We start from the raw sequence: 19025 nt of genomic DNA, 5'->3' as shown, positions 1-19025 counted from the left end.
CTGGCAACCATAAGATTGTGCACTGCTTCAATGTTTTGTCAAATCATATTCAATTTAACCTCTTATTTTTTGGTCTGAAAGCCACCACAGGTCCAGCACGCTGGTACATAAATCCATATTAACCGTGGAAGATTATTAATGTCCTGTTTCTTTAATTAAAATAACAATGCACGAGCAGATTTCAAATTACAAGAAAACGATACCTTCATAGCGAATACAAGGCGTATTTTGAATTCTGATCATATGTAAATATGTTCACGTTAACCGTTATAATACGATAATTATATTATATATATAATATCATATATATAATTAACATTTCAAATGGAAAATTAGTACTTTGAACAAATAAGAAGTCTGTTTATTCTTTATACGCGAACATGCACATCGCACAGTGTTTTGCGCATATTTTGTAAAGCTCAGTTACAAAAGGTCAATTTAGCTGAGTAATGAGTTCTTGGATTTTCACACCCGGAGAAATGGTCAAGTAACATTTATTTACTATGTATAAACTATGAATATTACGCATAATATCATTGTTTCACTATGTATATGTCTTCCTCACATTATTGTATTCTAAATATAATTTTTACTAACATCATTTACATAAAATTTATACAAATTAAGCACTTAAAATATGGTAAACACAAAATGGCCCTTATGGAGCTAAGCTGTTTGCTTTTAAATAATAGTTTCCATTTTGTTCACTTTATATTAAGGTACACTCGAGTACTAAAGAGCGAATGAAATATGTTCGTAGTAGAGATTTCATTGGAGTCATTAGAGTAAGAGCCGGCTTGATTAAAGTTCACTGAAGTTCATGAAAGATTTGCGAGAGCATTGACTCACATCTTGTCTGAATAGACTTTAAGAAATTAAAATTTAAAATTATTGGTCTCTGCTTTGTAGAAAATATATTCAACCTGCTTCAATTTATAATAATATAAAATTGTTACCAGTTATAATAATATAACTGATGGTTACGTTAGGAGGCGACCGCCGTTACTAGTCGTACCCTCAGCCAAAACTAACCTTTTGAAAAGCGCACCATACTTAATGAACTTCAAAGATTAACAGAAGTTTTTAAGTGTCCGTAAGTGAACTGACAGAGTTTGATTTAAGTCAGTTCCTATAGCGGTAGAAATAATGAGGTGTTTTTGTAAATATATTTTTTTTGAAGTTAAAACTTCTTTAGCGGCGTTGTACACTTTTTTTGGAATGGGTAATTTTTTTTAAACTCGCGTCAGGACACGTGACCTGATCGAAAATTCGTAAGACGGATGGAGAGTAGACAGCTGGCGCGGTGTATTTAATGTAATATAAATTGTCATGTTTGTGTACGATAGCGCAATAAATAAATATTATATTCTACCACATAAATGATAGTACTTTTATACTGATCATTAAAGCAATTCTTTCAAAATTATTCAACGTTGATATTCAAGTTTTCACTTCTGCCGGCACTCCCGGAGTGCAACCCGTCGTTTTTTCCTATAGAACAGGCAAACTGGCAGGAGGTTCACCTGATATTAAGTGATACCGCCGCCCATAGACACTCTCAATGCCAGAGGACTCGCGAGTGCGTTGACGGCCTTTTATAAATTGGTACGCTCTTTTCTTGAAAGACCGAAAGTTGAATTGGATCAGTGAGCTGGTTCCACATAGTGGTGATGCGCGGCAAAAACTGCCTCAAAACCCCATCAGTTGTGGAACGACGAACGTCGAGGTGATACGGGTTGAATTTCGTATTCTGGCTCATGTCCGATGATTAAACTAAGCTGCACGTTCGAACAACTTTAATCTTTTACTGTTAAATTTTGTAATGTTGATTTTTGGATATAACATAAACATAAACGTTGCCGCATTGGGGTGACTTTTAATGGTAACATGTTTTGTTACAAAAATAAAACGGTATCAACGTAGAAAAAATAAGTGCCCTGATGCAAATATGTATCCTTAATACTGGCGATTTAATAATTTTCCCACTAGATTGTGCTGCTTTGTGGTCCTTAATTGATGTACTATGTTCCTGCGTCTACGAGAGATAACGCTCCGCGCTTGACGCACTTTTACGTCTAAGACGAGCTGGTTTCGATACGATATTTTCTTACATCATAGGGTTTAATGTAATGGCATGCATATCAACTTACCCTAAAAAAAATCAGTGGCGCTACAACTGCTTTAGGTCTTGGCCTCGGATTTCTGGATCTGTTTCATGATCATTTTTAAATCTAATAGGCAAGTAGATGATCAGCCTCCAGTGCCTGACACACGCCGTCGACTGGCAATATGAGTATCTATGGGCGGCGGTATCATTTAAGATCAGACGAGCCTCCTGCTCTAATGGCTCCTGTTACATAAAAAAAATACGTGTGACACTCGCGGACTGCCGCGGCATAGCATTTTTTATAAACTTATGCAATATAATTATTATAATTTTTTTTCAGTAGATATTTTTTTTCTTTTATATTGATTTAAGTTTTTTCTTTGATATTAATTCAATCTACCACTCTACCAGACTGAGACTAAGACGCCTATCCGATCACGCTAAACCGATGTAAGATTTTCATTATGCGTTCTGTCCCGCTCTAACGCGTATTGGCCGCACCTATATTACGTCATCGTGTGTTAGGTTTGTTTCGTTATGGAATTTCTTGATTCGGTCGCCGCGCTCAAAGCCCGCGATAAAATCTATGCAATAGCTTAAAAATTGGACAAGATTTAGTTGACAACAGTCCGAGACTACACGTAGCAGAGATTCGACTTCACAAATATGGTATTTCGTTATATTTAAACTTGCTAGCACTGCTTAATGCATGAGTTTACTTGACCCTTCCACTAAAGTATTTCTATATTTTGATATAATAACATATGGCATTTTCTACCAGAAAAACACACAGTCGTGTCGAAAAGTGGCAACAGCAAAGCAATTTTAATTTAAATGTCATTAATGAAACGCATTTAGTTCCAACAAAGCAAAGCGAATTGAATTTCCTTTAATATAATTCAGGGAAGTGAGAAATACATAATGTAATATGTAAATATAACGGTGTTTGTTAGGTGGGTAAGTAGCCTCTAGATATTGCAAATTCACTTCAACCAACGATATTCCATTAGGAGCAATGTGGATATTTGTAACACGTTCTCAAATATTATTAAGGATTATATTATTAAAGACATTTTCTTTTTTATCCAGTGCCAATGAAATGTATTTTTATACCGAAAAATCATTAAACTTTCGGTACTTAAATATAGTAGGTACCAATTGAGTCACTATTTATGGAGATATTTGAAGCCTTTTAAGAGAAAAACTGTTAATCAGTTGTAATAAAAGAATTATAGTATTGTCTTTTATTGACAAATCATTTTTATACACTTAATAAAACAATTTTTCTACAGCTGTGATACTTTTTGACATTCAACACCTTTTGTCTTCAGTCACCGTTCGACCACGCATTTGTCTTCGACCACGCACGCTGTAAAGCACGCGAAACGTCGGTTAAATTTAAAATTATGAAAAATAATTGTAAATACATTACTTCAATCCGGTTAAAAATTGTTTTATTAAAAATTAAATATTTAATTTAAAAAAAATACTATATACAACTTAGTTGAGTTATAAACTTAAAAGCTTATTTTACTTTAAGCATTAATTTTAATTAAAATTAATAAGTACATATTTTTTTACTTATTTAATGACATATCCATGTATAAATGATAAAGTATCTTATGTTCTATATTCATCTGAAAATCAGGGGAGTAATAAATTAAACACGTAACATTAAATCAACAATATCAATTAAAAAGCCCGCACAAGTTTGTGCATAAAACGTTATTGCTAAAGTTGAAGCGAAACGAAAGGTCTTGTCAGTAAACAAAATCATTAATATTTATACACGATAAACAGAAAATATCGGTAAATTTATGTGTCACTCAAGACTGAATATCTATTTAAATAAATATCAAAGCGAAATAAATTGGTGCTTTCGAGGTTTACTAAGTCTTTTTACGCCATATCTATCTCAAATTTATACTTACAAGTAATAATATTAAGCTAATATTTATATGTATTTCTTATTTAATATATAAGCTATATATTTTAGATAAAATGTAATTTGTTTTGTTATGCGCGACAAATCGCGGGTCATAACATCTCTGAGTATTAAATCAATTTAGACTTTAGAATTCTTTTATTAATTAAGAAAAGTTTATTCGTTAATTGCTGGACTTTTATAAACTTGTTCCAATTTAGAAGGTCCTGTTATATATTTAGAGGTTTATTAAAAAACCATTTGTTAAATATGCTGTAACCTATAAGTAATTTAAGTGTATTAGTATTAGTTGTAGTAGCAGTGTTAGTAATTTAGTGATTTAGAAGTTATGTTTATTTAAGGCGAGTCACCTGCAGTCAAACTGCGTAAGCAGTTTTGCGGGGCATGGTTTGATTTAAGGTGTAACTTTTTTGTGAATAAATATATTTAAATAAATAAAAAAATAAATAGTACCTAGTGTTGTAGGTTGTTTGTTTATGCAATAAGTTTCAAATTACAATGAATGTATCGAGATAACATGAGTTGCTTGTGAAAGGCGAATGATCCATTGAAATTGACCTTGTTTGAGCGACCTCTGCGGTGTAACCGAAGAACAACAGATAATGTGACGTGAGAAATAAGGCTTTATTTTATTTAATATTACCGTCCTGTTGTGGCTTTTCCTAAACGTAATATTTTCAAGATATGAAACCCCATCGTTATTACGTTTTCTATAAAAAAAATTACAATATATAAATGTAATGTTATTATTACGTTTTAATTATAACTTATATTATTAGCCTATATACTAATGTTCTAGTTGAATTTAAGCATAACTTACCTATTGCTTAAACTATAAACTAGCTTTAAACGAATTAATACGTCAAGTAAATGCTTGTATGAGGGACGAGGGTATATTAACCCTATAAGATATGAGCATATATGCTCAGTGGAGCGGAATGCAATTTTTCACGAGCTTCGTCACTCGACACAGTCCACAGCACAAGCCTATGTGACCTGTATTTTTTTACTAATAAGGTTTCATATAACTCAGAGGTAGTGATGAGCTTTCGTCTCTTAAAAATAACGAGTCAGCAATTCTCTATTAATGTGATTTCAACATTTTATTAGATATAACAACGATGCAACACTGCTTTCGTAGTTACGTAGGTCTTTTACTATTATAACTCGCTCAGAGTCAATACAAATACGAGTATAAACAAAAAAATGCGTATCTATTATTTTAGTATCCTTCAACAATTTATCCCAAGTTAGAAGTAATTTGGCGTCGAATATACGAGTCCCTTACCAAATGAAGCGTAAACCGGACCACAGATACGCCTACTTGAGTGATGTGTGTAAATTCAAGTTGGTTTTGAGACTTGGGGCTTAATATGACTCCCGTAGGACAAAATCCAATACGTCTTTAATATAAGGAAGGTCATACTTAACACTTAAGTGTGCACTCTGAATAGAATCCTTAGATCTCTTTTTTTCTAGCATAGCACACGAAGGACTAAGAAAATATACGTAAAGATAGTTTTAAAAGATAGAACCATTTATCTGTATAATTCTTCCTGAAGTCTGTAAACTTAGATCGTCTGCATACCAACGATATCATGCATGACATATATAAATATATGAATACATATATATTCGACGATATAAAACTATTTTAAACTTTTAATTATATATATTGCATGAAAAAATACAGTAATTATTACAGAAATAATAAAGTAATCGTTGTACAACTCTGTCCCAGATACTCAGAGAAAGGCATTGCTGACGCTTTTATAAGTAAAAGGATATTTTTATTTATAACAAGGTTTATTACTCAATATTCATGAAGAATATGGATAAAAAGTATTCATTAATGATTTTCCAAATCACCGACGTTTGTTGACCACAGTAGATCTACCTTTTTTAATTCCAAAACAATAACACATTAAGAAGGAATCTTAGACACGGCACAGAGTCGTTACCAACTTGCCCATAAGAAACTGTTAGTTGAAAAGATGGCGGTTGATAAATTTTTAACTCCTTAAATTCTTGGATTTAAATTTAGGACAAAAATTGCAATTGTTTTGGTATATTATTAAAAAAAAACAAGTTTTAAACGTTAATCATCCGTTCAATAATGTTTGTTAGCATGTCTTATAAAAAATTGAAACGTAACTGGAAAACACAGACGGAAAAGCTTCAATATACTACGTAACACTAATTAACTAACATTTATATTACTCACAACTTGTTTATAAATAATATCAAATGAATGAAACAATTTATGAATGAATTGCAATTTCTGCTAGACGTAGTTTCACGTCATCAAACGTTTTCCTCACAAATACGTAAGAATCATCACGAAATGTAACGCAATAAAACCCAGGATTTCCAAAACATTTTTTGACATATTTTAATGTGTCAATAATCTAAATAAAATAATGCATAACGGCGTAACCACGAATTTGTGAACGATAGGAGCAAGGGTTATATATCGACTAACATATTTTAATGGTTTCTTTTTCATTTACTTCACATTAATCAAGGAAATCTGTGTTAGATGTGTAAAATCCTGTACTCCTTTCGTTATTAACCAAAAACTTGGCGGGTAAGACGTGCAAAGAGTTTCTTGTTCCCAAATTCCCAAACCAGTTCCGAAATCATGGGGAAATAAAACGTATTGATTTGGGAAATGTTAAAGGTAAATTGTAACCTTCAATTGTTTTTAAATACTGACGTTCGTCATAGTTACCAATATGAATAAATACATTTTGAATTGATTTTCTCTGTACAGGCAAAGCCGTGCTTGGCACACGTTACCGAAATTTAAGTCTAAAGCATGATGATTTCCCGAGCAGTCTTGGCGAGCAGCGTGAGACTCTCATCCTTGAGGTTGTGGGTTCGCTTCCCGCTGTTAACACGATGACAGAAAACATCGAACATACGCCTTAGATCCAAATAGTCTATGGCGTGTGTTAGGTACTGAAGCAGCTTTCACCTCCACCACTTGCTTATTAGAAAAGCAATTAAAATATACAAAAAAAAAAGATTACGAAACAGATACAGAAATCTGAGACAATTGGTTTTTTATGATGATTTCCTCATATTTTGATTATAGGTAAGTGTTAATTGTATACAAAGAAAAGTCTATTCATACACATTAGGAGCTCAAAAGCAAGATCTCAAAGTTGAGAATTACATGCTTAACCACCTTATTTACGTAATATTACCAAAAACATGTTATTTTTATTAAAAGTTTACCCGGAAAATATAACAAGTACATAATAAATAAATTAATAAATAATTAAATTTATCTAACAGGAAATTTCATTTCTTAAAATAACCACAAGTTTAGTGTCCTTTTTGCCTCTAATTTAGAAAAAATATGATTATTGTAATAACGATTTGATAAAGTTCCTAAAGTTGATCTCTATTTTTTACTAGAAAAGTTTAAAAAAAGTCAGTTGCGCTACAACCTCTTTAGGTCTGGGCCTCAGATTTCTGAATCTGTTTCATGATAATTTTTCAATCTAATAGGCAAGTCGACTTTTTGGGTTTAAGACATGTCGGTTTCCTCACGATGTTTCCCTTCACCGTTCGAGCGAATGTTAGAGGAAAACATTAACATTGTTATTATTGCGCACATAGAAAGAAAGTCCATTGGTGCACAGCCGGGGATCGAACTTACGACCTCAGGGATGAGGGTCTCACGCTGCTCGCCAAGACTCCTCGGGAAATCATCAATCAATGAGAAGTTTATAAACTTAAAAGAAAATCTTGTCAAATTCCACTCTTTTACATTTATTTTGTCAAAGTGATGCTGTTATTTTCGATATTTGTTACCCTGATTAAATTTCTTAACAATCAATTAATGTGTTTGGAGCCGAATGTGTATTATTTTAATAAAATCTTTAACCAACTAAACGCATAGAATATCAAATTTGCAGCAAATTGAAACATTTGAAAAATACAATTGAAAAATGTATACGCTGTAATACATCACTATTAGACTTTAGCTACTCCTACTTATCTGGAACACACGCTGTGCGATAAATAAATGTTCGCAATTTCTTAGTTAAAAAATATATAATTATATTTTATACTACCAGAAAAGAAAATATCTATCAAATAATCTGTAAAGAAATTAACGCAGTATATGACTAGCCCATACCTTGTCCTTTAATCATCGGAGCTATAGGTATAGGTATTACAGCGTATAAATTTTTTAAAGTAGGTTGGTTTATATTTGCTTTAAATTTGATATTCTATGCGTTTAATTGTTTACATGGTAAATGTGTTATTGCTAAATCATATTCCTGCCTTGCGATTCTGTAACTCACTTTTCGAACTCGCACAGCGGTTTTCGCAGCGGCGGTCGCTCTCAAATCAGTCGTGAAGCAGTCATTTTATGATTTGACATTCTGATAAACAATAAACTACAAGCTCCCACCTTATCAGAATGCCAAATCATAAAATGACTGCTTCACGACTGATTTGAGAGCGACCGCCGCTGCGAAAACCGCTGTGCGAGTTCGAAAAGTGAGTTACAGAATCGCAAGGCTGGACACAGGCTTAAGGCCACGAACGTTAACGAAGGAGGAGTTGGAGAAGTAACAATATAGATTTATCTGCCACCCTAGACGCTTTTATACTGTATGTTTATGCCGTTGTCTCATAAAACTCAATAGCGCGTTACAGTATCACGTTAACCACAAAGAGTTCACATTTTCACAAACAAAACCGTATAAAAGAAGATTTTCAATCTATTACTTAATGTTTTTTGTATAATTTATTACCCCTTAAAAGATTTTTTTTATATAATATGAGGCAAACGGGCAGGACACTTGATGTTAAGTGATACCGCCGCCCATGGACACTCACATTGCCTGAAGGCTCGCAAGTGCGTTGCCGGCCTTTCAAGAATTGGTACGCTCTGTTCTTGAAGGACCCGAATCGAATTGGTTCGAAAATACTTCAGTGGGCAGCTGGTTCCACATAGCGGTGGTGCGCGGCAAAAACTGCCTTGGAAAACTTATCTTAAACTGCGTTATTATTCATTATTTTTATTATAATTATTATTATTATTATTATGTGACTGTAAATTTTATAAAATCTTTTCAAAGAGTTGATTTACTTGTTTTGTTATTCTCCGGTAGCAAGTCAACTATTTAAAGCTGCACTTTCTAATATTGAAAACCCATTAGCGGTGCTACAACCCTTGGAATTTCTGCATCAAATTCGTTGATATTTTTTATTAATTGTTTTACTCTGTGTTCACACACACCTCTGATTTTTTGGATCCTAAACCTGCGGTTTTGTCTCGATATCTTCCTTGACAGAATAAGCGATTAATTTTATCGTATTTATTGCTCAAATATATAGAATTTCGCAAAATCTAACTCATGTCTTCTGGGTTACGCGTCACACGCCTACAAGGCCAAACTGTTTCTTCTAATTTCTATTAATTAAATATGATGACACACTTCAAGATACTGACGACCAACCTCCAGTATAGAGAGGCACTAAAAGAAATGTGATTTAATTAATTTTTGGTGATAACCAAGTGAACCTTGCGTCTTTGAAGGAGCTGCCCTGCGATTCTGTAACTCACTTCACAACTCACACAGCGGTTTTCGCATCGGCGGTCTGAAAAGGTGGGAGCTTGTACTTTATTGTTTATCAGAATGCCAAATCATAAAATGACTGCTTCACGACTGATTTGAGAGAGACCGCCGATGCAAAAACCGCTGTGTGAGTTCGTGAAGTGAGTTACAGAATCGTAGGGCTGTACTAATGTATGAATGCTCCGGGTGGCAGGTATGACGATGATATAGAAACACGAGTGAATGACGTTGCATTCCTTTATGTGTAGGCAAGAAATCTAAATTGAGGCTCGACTGGCCCTACATAGAGGAGTGATTATCCCGACGTTAGCACACGGAAGTATGTTAACGTGTGAATGTTGGGTGTGGCAGAGAAAGAATGAGAGTAGAATAACTCCAGTGAAAATGACAAGTCTGGTTGGGTAAGATTTGTCGTAGATACCTGGACCGAATCCAGGAGGTACTAGAGAAGGGACAAGTTAAAAGTACCCAAAACCTACGAGCATGCATGGTGAATGTCTTGAAGGTGTATAAAACGGGCAAGGATTTCACGATTGTAGCAAGTGGAGATCCGTTGCCTACCCCTTCGCAAAAAAGGCGTGATAATACAAATAAATTGATAACGTTTTCATTCAAACGTTTAATAAATTCTAATGTATTATGAGGTTTGAAATTTATAATATTTACAATTTTCATTTGTGTAGTGTAAATTTCAAATTCAATTGTCATTTACATAAATCCCACTGAAATATACAATTAGTAATGATATAATTTGTTTGGAGTGTATAAAAACAAGTCTTAATATAAAATAAAGGTTATGTGTAGTCCCTAACACAATATGTTGGTAATTCATTTTCCCTCACTCACGTGATAACTTCCTTTGACAGGACAAATTACGAAAACGTTTTACTGAAATATTGTTTACTTTACTATTTATTTTCTTCGCAATAATGAAGCACGTTAATATAAAAAATCATCTCATTCTTAATCACAAAAAAATTATCGAGGTAACTGAAAAAATATATTTACTGTAAAAATGAAATAAATTCTTATTGTAGAAAAACTAAATTTCAATGTCAGGTTTTTGAAACAAGTAGGTAGTATAATTATGTTCTTAGTCATCAGTCATCGCCTTAAGTTAATGAAATTAAACCTTTCAGCAGACTACCTTCTATCCGCGGTTTCATTTTTTTTATAATAGAGTATTTTATAACCAGCATATTATTGGCATTCCCAAAATACTTGTAACAGAATTGTTATACCTTTTCAAGAATTTTTATATTCACTTGGTTGATTAATTGCGCTGTAAACAATAAACCCCTTTTAGATCTGAACCCGTAAAAATCATGCGTAGAGAACCCTCTGCACCTTCTGTATGTATCATGAGTGCTCCTATGGAGTTGGTATCATCGAAAGTCCCGTTCAAATACAAAATTCATTTTAGAATATGCTGCCAGTACGAACTGATACAATTTAGTGTCTAATAGAGTGTCCATGAAAAGAGTATTTTCCTGGTTACACCTCTTTACTAACGTTGCTTTTATTTAAGTAACTCACCTGCACCTTGGCCACTATCCCATTAATGAAAAGAAATAAAACGCATAATAGTAATATGATAGTATTAGTTTACTATTTTTATCACCTGTCGTGAAATAATATCTATTTGTAAAATAAATTGCCGCCATTACCGATATAAGACAGCAAATTTAATCAGCTGAAGAGGCACGACACCACTCTCCCATATTACTCTACCCTCGATATTGACAATAATCTAATGTAGCGATCAACTTTAAAATATTAAGACGTATGATATAGTTTAGCTTGTACAAAGAAAAAATATTTTCAAAAACGATGTTTTTTTTATATATAAATTATCTGGACAATAAGAATTCTATGATAATTATCTACTTTTAATTTCTAACAATCTTGTCTTCTATGAGTTTATACGAAAACAACCTCCGTGGCTCAAGTCTCAGTTTTAAAACAAACTTTAACAGCTTAAACAAGATTATACAAATCCCGAAAATTAAGTTCCCTGAATAAAAATTTGTATTAAAAGGCTAATAAACATTCACTTTAATCTTTACTAACTACAGAAAACTCTAGAGATTCTTACGTAGCTCCAATTAAGTATCGCTTGACTCATTATCGTCACGTCATACACGAAGTAATGAGTAGGTAACATAATGCAACACTCGTCACATGTTTTGGTTGGCGTCTCATTTTTTTAATCACATTAACACCCTCTTTGCTTAATTAAGAGCTTTAAACACCTAAATAATAATGCAAATATATTAAGTCCAACGGTTAGTTTACGAATATAAACATTGTGAAAACGATAAAAATTAACTCCGTTTTTTTTCTTACAGTTTCGAAGTTTCGAAAAGTCATTACCATATTGTTATGGTGGTTAGATATTTGATTTTTCACTTAGCAATATAAACGTATTTACAGTTACATTTATTAGTATGGACTTGTAAAGCCAATATAAAAGCAACGTAAATTTGCTCAATAAAAATGGAAGCTGAGTACCGTGGAAGATGTACAGTTTCCTTGTAAACATGAGTTGAACGCACCCATTGATTTTAGATGTATTCACATAAAATTCAATAGAAGATGTTTATTTAGATGAACAGATATACGTCTGCATAAGTATCTTACGTAACAGCTGGCTTGTAGGCCGTCGAGAATTCCAGATGTTCAAGAATCCTGTAGTCGTAGGAGCAGTGTTGGTCTAGTAGCTTGAGCGTGCTACTCTCGGGCGTGCGTCCAAATCACGGCTATGGACTATTCTTTATATGCAATCAACACTTACTCGTAGGGGAAAAAACACCGTGAGAAAACCGGCATGCCTTCCAACCAAAAATTATCACCATCAATAGGCAAGTTATTAAGACAGTTTCTTTACAAGAAACTGAGGCGAAGATCAAGAATTTTAGCGCCACTGTTTTAAGGAATTTTACAAATCGAGAGATAAGTTAAAAAAACATCTGCGATTCAATTAAATTTTTTATAGAGAGGTATTCCGTATTATTATGTTTAACTACTTAAAAACATAAAAGATTAATTTTCAAGGTCGACCTGGCACGAACTGAACAAACAGCGTTAAAAAATAAACGTGAGATTCTCGTTACTCCAATATAAAAGTATTACAAACTAAGGTGTTGAATTTAACACAAAGGTAATGTGGGAACTAACATCTGAAAAAATACGTAACAACTACGATTTGGTTTAAGAGGTTATTTTGTATCTCGGTTATCTATTTACGGGTCACTACCAGAAAGTGCCGATACTTTAAGAGTGTGAGAAGAATTATATCATTATTTTTTACACATATTCACTTTTACAGAATGCGATACTACATGTTTATTTATATTGGTAACTATATTAAACTTGAGAGGATTGTTGGCCTAGTGCCTTAAGCCTGCAAGTCTCATCCCCGAGGTCGTAGGTTCGATCCCCGACTGAGCACCAATTGACTTTCTGTCAATGTGCTCATGTGCTGTCAGTGTTGTAGCGCCACTGGTTTTTTGTAATATTAAGCTTATATAAATATAAACGTATTTAAATGCTAATTAGATTATTTGTTACAAACCCACATAATAATAATAATGAAAAATGGATAAATAGAAACCTAAAATAAATTTTAAAAGTTTGGTCCCAGTACCTTACACCTGGCAGCATTTTCTCACTGTATTGCGACATAGATTATTATCCATGCATATATCGTTTAATACTTTCTAACTAAAGCAGATAATCATACCCGTTATTTCATCGAAATCTTTCCAGTGACGAAATATATGTTAACACGGCAGTGAGCTTTTAGACCATTATCAAGTAGCGATAAATACTGATATTCGTTTGATAACGTTCGTTGGTGCCTCTGAATATCGACTCGAGCTCAATTGCGCTGTAATCGTTATTTTTCAAATCGCAATTTATCACGTCGTTTCATGTTCCCAAAATGTCGTAAATATGGTATTTACGTGCTGTGATTTGTATATAAAATTAAAATTTGTATATTAAATTATCTTACTTTTTGCTTAATATATCTAGCTCGAGGCTAGATAATTTTTAACTTTTACAACGGGTCTTTAAAATATTTACCTAAGGATTTTCATAATCGACATGGCGTCGTCTGATGTCGTCATTACAACCTTAATTTTATCAGGAGGATAAGAGTTATGAGGTAGATTCATATACCATACCATTATTCATTCATAACATGAATTTATTTTATTTATTCACGAAAATACAATCGCTATCCATATATATATGGGTAACAATAGTAGGGTAACACTGAAAATGTTTAGAACGGGCCAGTTAGAAACATTGCTAATGAAAATTTTTATTTTACTTCAATTTTAGAACTCATTGGTAACCTAATGCAGTATATTGCATTCATTTGTCTTAAACTCTTGTTACACGTGAAAATGAACCTAACGCGAGAAAATTTTCGGTCAATGATTTATTATGACTTTCGTTGTGGGCTTACTCAACAACAAATATGAAAAATGAACGTCGAATGTTGGAAGATAATAATTATTGCGTACGCTGGTAAGAAGCGACGATACGCTAATAAACAACATTTTTCATTCAACCCGGTTACATTAGGTCTAAATTCAAAATATATTTATTAATGTGTTTACTTTTGAATGCTTATGACTTTTAAATTTGGATTCGTCAAACGTGTATGCAACTCTTTTAAGAATATAAATTGTATAAAATGCCTGTAGGTACTTTACATTTGTTAGGAGCACACTAGAATATGCATGCACTGTTTGTTCCCCAATCTACAAGAAATACATTGAAGCTATAGAGATCATTCAAAAAAAGTTTCTTAAGTCCGATATCCGGATTTCCGAAAGTATAGCAGCTACAAAGATTCCTGCAAGTACTTTGGTACTGAATCCGTAGAATGTAGACGTAAACAATACGACCTAATGTTACACGCTATTTGCAATGGTTTAATTGACTGCTCTGACTTATTGTCGCTTTTACTATTTGACACCCCTTCTTCATACAATACAAGGCAAACCCAACTATTTCAACTATTAACGTAAATCAGTCATGTATCATATACCTTCAGATTATAACACAAATTACCAGCAAATAGATATATTTAATGTAACCAAAAAATGATTAAAAAATAATCTAAAAACCTCTGGTATCTTGTATGAATAATGGCTTTGTTATTCTTCCTTTATATTAAATATATATTAAAATGATCAATGAATCTTAGAATTTAGAAGTTATTATAAATATATACTTTGTTATATTTGCATAAATAGGTAAAACTTATGTTTATGTTTGAATGTTTATTCTGTTTTTGGCTTTTGTGTATAATGTAATTGTTGGGATATTGTATAGTGAGTAGCCGTTAAGTAAGAAATACTGTTAAAGAATTAAGACAAAATTTACATTTATTGATAAATCAAGGGTGTAGATTCACTCTCCGCCGCCCAAGTATTTCCTTTTACATAGTAAAAGCGAATAGGAATGATGATGCAACCATGACACCTTGCTCCACACAACATGCAATTTAACAAACATTAAAAAAAATTGCCTCGATCAGTAGTAGACGAAATAGGAGTACGAGTACATTACAGTGAAAACAGCACATTATAAAAAATATTAATTAATTATTTTAGTAATTTATCTAACAAAAATACATTTGAATAAAAACAATGAAAGATCTCGAATAGATATAATAATGTTTTTGTGCAATTAATTAAATGCAGTTCGTGACAAGCATTTCAACACCGTTTTCCGTATATTTCCTCCATTGTATTGTAATTGAGAGACAGTGTGCTGTGTAATGGGATTTGATTAACGGCATTTAGTACTTCAGCTAATTGCACTTGCGTTGTACTACCTCAGTAGTTCGGATCTAAAATATACGTGATACAGCATAACTTGTTTCATAGCGCAATTTACATTTATTCGTAGATACTGTACTGTATATAAAGCATTGTAAGAATACTGGCATGTCTTAGGGTCTGTTTCACAATGTACGGATAAGTTCTACATAAGTTCCAAATTAGCTATTCATTACTTATTGGTAGGATAAACACTATTGTTGCGTTTCACGACTGTCAGATAGCGCTATTCGTTACATAAAGTCCATCATAAGTTATGAGTCCGATGAATGTCAAACAGCACAATTTATCTTTCAAATAATTTATGTGTTGCATAGCTATTTGGTACTTTATCCATACATTGTGAAACAGACCCTTAGACTTAAAAAATGCTGATCTAGGTTATTAGACTAGCATATAGAAATATTATCAATGAAACAGATGTTAGAATCTAAGGCAAGGCCCAAACAGGGGTGTTGATTGCCATTGTAATGCTTAATATTATGGATTTCATTTAGGAATGTTATTTGTTATTGTAATGTAACATAATGATGTGCCTCCGACTGCTTTTCTACAAGCTTATAACCTATAAATTAGATAGATATACTACTCGTATAGGTGAGATAGTTTTATATTTAGAGGTAATTTTGGATATAACCCATATCAAAGAGTACGTAAGTTACTTTATTTATGCCTTCAAAGCTGCTTCAAACTGCAGCCGTTTAAAATAACCATAAATATTGTATAGTTATTTTGAATGCAAGCGTAACTTAGTATCTACTCTGAAATTAAGTTAATTTAAGTTAAATAGAAACTGTCCCGACCTACTGTCTGCTTTTCAGCTTGCATATTCACGGATTTCTGTACTTCCGTTTTCCAGTAAGATTTTATATTACTATTATATCCAACGCCTTTACATAAATTTTAAAATATCACTGGCTAAAGGATTATATTAAATAGATTGATACATACGGGTATACCAGCAGACATATTTTTGCGTAGTAATTTTCACTATGGAAGTATTTGATCAGATTTATGAACTTCAGTTCCTTATAAAGGAACTGAAGATTTCGAAGCAGGATGTCCGCTGATGATGCTCTAATGACCATCGAATAAACCAATGCCGAGTTGATCTTATATATATATTCTTATATATATATTCTGAAGCTAATGGAGTTTTTAAAAGTAATGTCTCTTTAAGTACTTTACGCGGAGCCCCAATTAAAAGATATACAACTATTTAAAAAACATCTGGCGTAAATGTGTAATTATTTTTTAAACATACACGTTCAGAGATTAGTGTATCGATTTTCATCATCTAGTTAAATAACAACATAATATGAAACCTTATTGCAGTAACTAATAATAAAATCACTCACCAACAATTCCCTTACATCGTGTCCGAGTTTTAATAGCAGTCACGTCAAAAATTTAAACTTTAGCAAACTCTCGTACAACGTTAACAATACACGGCACATGTATTCACGTATTGAGCAAAAACTGTACTGGATGATGCATAGTAATTGTCAGGCTGAACTCAAAACAAAACGTGCCGGTGCTGTCCTCACTCACAGTTTATCGTTAGCCGTATCACACTAATCACCTGATAATCCTAATGTGTTACGGGCTCAAATCACATTCGTTTTATTTTTTCTTATAGAACGAAACATTGTTTTATATTGAGTGAACTATTGAGGTCTTACAAACTAAAATGCACATGAACCAACGAGCAACCATGTAATAATACATTTTTATATAATTAATTTATAAACTACTTAAATTTATCAGGTTGACTGAATGATATATACACGAGTTTCTAACGTTCCCTTTTCGCACGTACTTGCATTGCGATACTTCAAATAGTATCACGTTCATTCGCAACATTGAAGATTTATACATAAATAATTTAACTTGTAGTTTCTTGAGCGTATAATTATTTGTATTAAATGAGCTTCAATTCGCGAAACATACGAGGTGGCTTGCTCACTCTTTGTGTATCAGAGAAAATTTGTGTTAAGTGAATACAAATTTCCTCTGTTCTCTGCGAGGGCTACGTAAATGACATTTCCGCCTACACTCATTTCATCGTTATACTTTACTTTATATCCAATATGTTTGTTAATGTTTTCTCTATGTTTATACCTATTTGCACTAAATTTCTTAATAAAATTTCGGAAATATTAAGTTATAAATTTAGTCTAGTTATAATTTTATTTAGCAAATAAATTTTTCAATAGTTTGCAACTTAGGACAAGGTATTTAAGATCTTCAATCAAGGTACGATTAAATTATGTTGTTAATTTTCATTACGACTACTATACTTACGTAAGCTCCCATTATCCCGTTGCGCCCTTGTCGACTTTACTAATTGCTTTATTGATTTGTGATTTAGTAAACCCGAGCTCTTCAACATTACAAAAATGATTCGAAAAAATATTCCGTAGTCCTTATAAAATATTTTATTCTGGTTTACTAATCTATAACTACTCATTACTATCTAAACGACTTGTAGTCATGTTTTTTGTCTTAGAGCAGTGTTGGCCTAGTAGTTGCAGTGATTATCGACCCTGAGGTGGTAGGTTCTAACTATGGCTGTGCACCAACGGACTTTCTCTCTATGTGCGCCTCTATCAATCGCTCGTAAGAAAAACCAAGTGAGGACCGTCATGCCTTAGACCCAAAAAGTTGACGGCGTGTGTCGAGGACAGAAGATCACCTACTTGCCTATTAGAAAAAACAAATGATCACGAAACAGATAGACAAACTGACGCCCAGGTTGAAGGTAGTAGCGTTGGGTAGCGTGGTTTTATTTTTGTTTTCAGTAAATAGAGAACGTAATTACAATAAACCTTTCTAATTCTACTATGTATAATCAATAGATAAAAAATCGGCCTTAACAACATGATTCGTTCTAAATAAGTACTAAGATACTGTTGGTATGTTTACCGTGCCTTTACATGTTTAGTAATTAACGGACTTATCATACGTAGATGCGGGGTTCGATCGCAATAATAAAATTTAGAGAAAAAAGACGCAATCTATTTTCTACTTACCTTTTGTAGACGGAATATTATGTATAGAATATTCTAGATGGAAATCTGTAATTGAGAAAGGGCGTCACGAATGCCTTACGCTACCTGTATGTTGAATTTCTGAACTTTCTACATTATCTAAAGCTTAACTTTTTTGCCTCAAACAGTTTTTCGACTATGGCCTTTGGTTTACCCCAGAAATGCACTATTTATTTATGTAAGACGTTATTTTTTGAATACTTTTAGTTTCGGCCTCAGCCCTAAGTTATAATTTCTTCATAAGTGAAATAACTCTGCTAAAAATGTAATTAACAGATTCCAGAAATTTGCTCCCTGATTCCAATTAGACAGACTTATATATCTTGCTTAAGCCCTGTTATAAAAACCAGACGTTTTTACGACGATCCTATTTTGTCGGGTCCGCCCAGTGAGAAATGGCGGGCCTTGCCACTCGATTTACGATTCTAGACCTGCTGAATCTATAATGTTTTGATAACTAAA

The 19025-nt window shown here is 32.9% G+C and overlaps 1 protein-coding gene across 1 annotated transcript in view; it reads right to left on the bottom strand.

The window, feature by feature from the left end:
* LOC125051233 (adenylyl cyclase 78C) overlaps positions 1-17091 on the bottom strand; it is a 73423-nt gene extending 56332 nt beyond the window's left edge. The window contains exon 1 of the mRNA XM_047651445.1: positions 16872-17091. The gene's annotated coding sequence lies outside the window, so the exon portion shown is untranslated. The remainder of the gene's footprint in view (positions 1-16871) is intronic.
* Between the last annotated feature and the right edge of the window lie 1934 nt (positions 17092-19025).

This window comes from Pieris napi, chromosome 7, assembly GCF_905475465.1.
Source record: "Pieris napi chromosome 7, ilPieNapi1.2, whole genome shotgun sequence".
NCBI lineage: Eukaryota > Metazoa > Arthropoda > Insecta > Lepidoptera > Pieridae > Pieris > Pieris napi.
The sequence above is the reverse complement of the archived record's forward strand: the minus strand, read 5'-3'. Positions and strand labels throughout refer to the sequence as shown.